Here is a 6,310-nt window from a genome sequence, read left to right as displayed (position 1 = left end):
ATAATAATTTAATATCAATTTTTAAAAACAAAGTAAAAATAAAATTAAAAATCTTTTTGGTTTTTTTTCCCACTTTAATCAATCAAATATTATCAAAAATATACGCCCCTCTTTTCGGTAAAGTAATTTCGGCTATATTACCTAGTTTTATTCCTGACGAATTTCTGAAATATTTTGGGTTGATTGATTAAAGATATTTATACCTTAAGAATAAACTGTAAATTTCGCAGTGATGTAATAAATTTTTGTATGATATCAACAATTTCGGTTACGCATACCTAATTTTATTGAATACCAATTTAATACTTTATAGCGAACGATTCAGCGTTTATTATCAAAAGGTTAAAAGAAATAAAAATAAAAATAAAAACTGTACATACTTACCTGTGAGAAAGAATTCTCAGAGACCTGCTTTAGCCGACTCATACGAGAGTCGTGTGATTTGGTTCTTCATAGCTACATAAGCATAACCTCGAATCTTCAATATCTTTTCTTCTAAACATATAAACGGTCCTTCTCTGCATAGAGTAACAAATTCGGTATTTTAATATGTTTGATTATTTGAACATTTACCTTCGTGTGACCATTTTTCGCATTTATAACATCTTTCAAGGTGTCGTGCTCTTCTTTTTGTTGCGAATTTTGATTTTCCTTTTTCCAAAATGTATCTTATGATGATCTTTTCTGAGTTCTTTTCTTACTCCGTCCATTTTTTCTCTTATGAATGATACCAGTTTACTCGGAAGTGTGTCATTATTACGCTTAGTAATCATAGCATGTAGCATTAGACCATGGTTCAGATCAAAGGAATTCTCGTAAAACCTAAAAAAAAAAAAAATCAGAATGGGGGGAGAAGACTAGTTCTTTAGGGTCTGCTAGGAAAAGACCATTCGGATTCCATTCTCGAGAACTACACGAAAACAGAATATCTAACTCTAACAGAAATACATATTACCCTAAAAAGATTCGAAATTATGGTTAACTTCGTTGTCAACTTCCATCGGACTATCTATGTAATGTTTAACTCTGTGACCATTAACCTTAAATTCAATCCCATTTGAATTTATTAATTCTATTGTTCCGTACGGGAAAACTCTTTTGACTATGAATGGTCCAGACCATCTTGATTTCAATTTTCCAGGAAATAGCTTGAATCGTGAATTGAAAAGAAGAACTCTGTCTCCTTCCTTAAATTCTTTTGAACTTTTGATTCTTTTATCATGCCATTTCTTAGTTCTTTCTTTATAGATTAACGAATTTTTGTATGCTTCATGTCTTAATTCTTCTAATTCGTTTAATTGATCTCTTAACCGTAGACGTCCTGCTTCATGTAAATCAAGATTACATGTCTTCAAAGCCCAAAATGCTTTATGTTCAATTTCTACTGGAAGATGACATGCTTTTCCGTAAACGAGTTTGAAAGGTGTGGTTCCAATTGGAGTTTTGTAGGCTGTTCTAAAAGCCCAGAGTGCATCCTCCAATTTCATGGACCATTCTTTCGGATTTGATCCTATGGTTTTCTCTAGAATACGTTTTAAAGCTTGGTTGGTATTTTCAACTTGTCCACTCGTTTGTGGATGATAAGCAGTGGAGATTTTATGAGTTACTCCATATCTTTTGAGAACTTTCTCAAGTTTATTATTACAAAAATGAGTACCCCGATCACTTATTAAAGCTTTTGGTGTTCCGAACCTTGCAAAAAGACGTTTTAAAAAGTTGACTACAACTCGTGCATCGTTAGTCGGGAGAGCTTGTGCTTCCGCCCATTTAGATACATAATCAATGGCAACGAGAATGTAGAGATTATTATGAGATTTTGGAAATGGACCCATAAATTCAATACCCCAAATGTCAAATACTTCACATACTTGAATGAAATTTTGTGGTATTTCATCACGTTGACTTATTTTTCCGGTCCTTTGACAAGCATCACAGGATTTGCAAAGAAGGTGTGCGTCTTTGAAAATTGTAGGCCAATAGAATCCAGCATCGTAAACTTTTCTTGCTGTGAGCTGAGGCCCATAATGCCCTCCTGTTGGTCCTGTGTGACAATGGTTTAAGATTTGACTAGCTTCATCTCCAAATACACATCGGCGTATTATTCCATCGGGACAACTTTTAAACAAATGTGGATCTTCCCAGAAATAGTGTTTTATATCACTAAAGAACTTCTTTCATTTTTGGTACGACAATCCTTTTTCAAGGAATCCACATACTAAGTAGTTTGCATAGTCTGCAAACCATGGAATTTCATTATAATCTATCTTCAATAGATATTCATCAGGAAAGTTGTCTTGTATGGCTGATTCATTTAGAACTTCTAATTCAGGATTTCCAAGACGAGAAAGATGATCAGCGGTGAGATTTTCTGCTCCCTTTTTGTCTCGGATTTCTATATCAAACTCTTGTAAGAGTAAGATCCAACGGATTAATCTTGGTTTAGCATCTTGTTTCGAAAATAGGTATCTAAGAGCAGAATGGTCGGTATAGACCATCGTTTTAGCTAGAACGAGATATGAATGAAATTTGTCAAAAGCAAAGACAATAGCAAGGAGTTCTTTTTCAGTAGTTGTGTAATTCGTTTGTGCTCCTTGTAACGTCTTACTAGCATAATAAATAGGTTAAAATCGTTTTTCAATTCTTTGTCCTAAAACGGCTCCCATTACAAAATCACTTGCATCGCACATTAGTTCAAATGGTAGATTCCAATTTGGAGTTATCATGATCGGCGCATTAGTGAGTTTTTCTTTAAGAATATTAAAAGATTTGATGCATTCATCTGAAAAGATGAATGGAGCATCACTTTCTAGGAGTTTATTCATAGGAGTGGCAATTTTAGAAAAATCTTTTATGAAATGTCGGTAAAAACCGGCATGCCCTAGAAAACTCCTAACTCCTCTAACATTGGTGGGATGTGGAAGTTTAGCAATTACATCTACTTTAGCTCTATCCACTTCAATTCCTTCCTTTGAAATTTTATGACCAAGAACGATGCCTTCTTTAACCATGAAATGGCATTTCTCCCAATTAAGTACTAGATTTGATTGTTCGCATCTAATAAGCATTCGTTCAAGATTAACTAGACATGATTCAAAAGTATCACCGAAGACTGAAAAGTCATCCATGAAAACTTCCATGCATTCTTCTATCATGTCGTAAAAAATCGCCATCATGCATCTTTGAAAGGTTGCAGGGGCGTTGCAAAGTTCAAGTGGCATGCGTTTGTAAGCAAAAGTACCATAAGGGCATGTGAATGTGGTTTTCTCTTAGTCCTCGAGTGCTATTGGAATTTGAAAATATCCGGAAAAACCATCAAGAAAACAATAGTAACTGTTTTCGGCTAATCTTTCCAACATTTAATCAATAAAAGGTAAGGGAAAGTGATCTTTTCTGGTGGCGTCATTTAATTTTCTATAATCAATACAAACACGCCATCCTGTTATAGTCCTAGTAGGAATAAGCTCATTTTTTTCATTTGTGATGACAGTCATGCCACCCTTCTTAGGTACGCATTGAACTGGGCTTACCCATGGACTATCAGAAATTGGATAAATTAAACCTGCATCTAGCAGTTTAATAATTTCTTTCTTAACAACATCTTGCATATTCGGATTTAGTCTTCATTGGCGTTGCACATACGTTTTATGACCTTCTTCCATAAGGATTTTATGTGTGCAATACGAAGGACTTATTCCTTTAATGTCATGAATCTTCCATGCAATAGCTGGTTTATGAGCTTTTAGCACAGAAATGAGTTGAGATTTTTCATTTTCAGTAAGAGAAGACGATATTATTACAGGTAATTCCGATTCACCATGTAAATAAGCGTATTCCAAATGGTTTGGAAGTGGCTTTAACTCTAATGTCGGTGGTTCTTCTATCGATGATTTATATCGATATCTGTCTTCCTCTTTTAGCATTTGAATTTCTTCTGTTGTTGGTTCATATCCATTAGCCATAAGTGTAGCTAACATTTCAGTTTCATCAATTGGTTCAGTTCCTTCTCCTAAAGAACATTCTACTGTTCATTGTAATTCTGAAAATTCTTCTAACAATTCTACATGTGAATCTATAGTTTGAATATAATAACATGTATCATCTGTAGATTGCGGTTGTTGCATTGCTCTATCAACTGAAAAGGTAACACTCTCGTAATCTATACTTAGGGTCAGTTTCTTACCAAACACGTCTATTATTGCTTTAGCCATGTTTAAGAATGGTCTTCCTAATATGAGAGGAACTCGAGAATCTTCTTCCATGTCCAGAATAACAAAATCTACAGGAAATACTAAAGTACCAACTTTAACTAGCATGTTCTCCATTATCCCTCTAGGATATTTTACTGATCGATCGGCTAGTTGTATGCTTATTCGTGTTGGTTTCAATTCTCCAAGGTCTAGTTTAGCGTATAGTGAATACGGCATTAGATTTATACTAGCACTTAAGTCTGCCAATGCTTCTATTGAACTAAGAATACCCATAAAACATTGAATTGTGAAACTTCCTGGATCTGATAATTTTTCTGGTATTTTATTCAACAGCACTGCAGAAAAATTAGCATTCATAGTAACAGCCGAGAGTTCTTCCATTTTCTTTCTATTTGTGATTAGATCTTTCAGAAATTTAGCATATCTAGGCATTCCTGAAATCACATCAATGAAAGGAAGATTTACATTTATTTGTTTAAACATATCCAAGAATGTGAATTGCTCGGCTTCAAGTCTCTCTTTTCTCATTTTACTCGGGTAAGGAAGTGGTGGTTGGTATGGTTTAACATAAGGTTTAGCCTTAACTATGTTATCTTCATTAAATTTTTCAACTACCGGTTCTGTTTCCTTATCTTGCTCAGATTGTGGTTCTTGTGAAGTAGGAATAGTGTCATCAGAAATTACAGGTATTTCGGGTGATTTAAGTGTAATACCACTTCTTGTGGTAGTAGCTTTAGCTGTTTTATTCCGGAGGTTAGCATTTGTATCACTAGGTAGACTTCCCGGTTTTCTTTCACCTATTAACCTTGCTAGGTTACTTACTTCTTGTTCCAAATTTTGATTAGAAGCTTGTTAATTTCTAAATGCTTGAGCATTTTGTTCATTGGTTTGTTTCTGAGATGTGAAAAACTGCGTTTGAGATTCAACTAGCTTCGACATCATATCTTCTAAATTTGGCTTTTTATCATCGGTTTGTGGTGGTTTGTTTTGAAAAATAGGTCTTTGCTGATTGTAAGTATTATTAGATACTTTTTGATTGTTAAGACCTTGTTGGTTATTGTACGGAACATTTCGGTTATTATTCTGGTTTTGATTGTAGATCGGTCTTGGCGGTTGATAATTATTCTGATAATTATTTTCAGGCCTTTGGTTCATGTATGAAACATTCTCTCTTTGTTCCATTGTTAGTTCAATACTGAGACAATCTTTTGTCAAATGTGGTCCTCCACACTGCTCACAACTAATTCGTATTGAGTGAATATCTTTAGTCATCTTTTCCATTCGTCTCTCGACAGCATCTATCTTTGCGGAAATGGAATCTAAGTCATGGCTAGAATCGACTCTAGCTGCTTTAGATGATCTAACGATATCTTTTTCTTGATGCCACTCATGTGAGTGGGAAGCAGTGTTATCAATAATTTTGTAAGCGTCAGTTGCGGTTTTCTTCATAATGGAACCACCAGCTACTATATCGATGTCTTTTCTTTTAGTGATGTCGCATCCTTGGTAGAATATTTGTACTATTTGACAAGTGTCTAAACCATGTTGAGGACATCCTCTTAATAACTTTCCAAATCTTGTCTACGCTTCATATAGAGTTTCATTTGGCTTTTGTGTGAACGTAACAATTTCTCCTTGAAGTCTCACGGCTTTAGATGCCGGAAAGAATTGTTTAAGAAATTTTTCAACTAAGACGTCCCATGTATCAATCGCCCCTTCAGGTAACGATTCCAACCAATCTTTGGCTTCTCCCTTTAAAGTCCAGGGAAATAACATGAGATATATCTGTTCATCCTCCACTTCTCTTATTTTAAATAGAGTACAGATCCTATTAAATGTACGAAGATGTTCATTTGGATCTTCCTTCGGCGCACCACTAAATTGGCATTGATTAGTCACCATGTGTAGGATTTGTCCTTTGATTTCATTATCTGGCGCATTAATGTCTGGTTGAGTAATTGCGTGACCTTGGCCAGTGCGTTTAGCTAGCATTCGGTCTTCCATACTTAAAGGTTCCAGATTCTCCATGATTGAATTTGTTGAATCTGAATCACTATAGGATTCTGATTTAATAGGTTGTTCCTCAACAATCTCTGTTTGAA

Source organism: Rutidosis leptorrhynchoides, chromosome 1 (genome assembly GCF_046630445.1).
Source record: "Rutidosis leptorrhynchoides isolate AG116_Rl617_1_P2 chromosome 1, CSIRO_AGI_Rlap_v1, whole genome shotgun sequence".
NCBI lineage: Eukaryota > Viridiplantae > Streptophyta > Magnoliopsida > Asterales > Asteraceae > Rutidosis > Rutidosis leptorrhynchoides.
Note: the sequence above shows the minus strand (reverse complement) of the source record.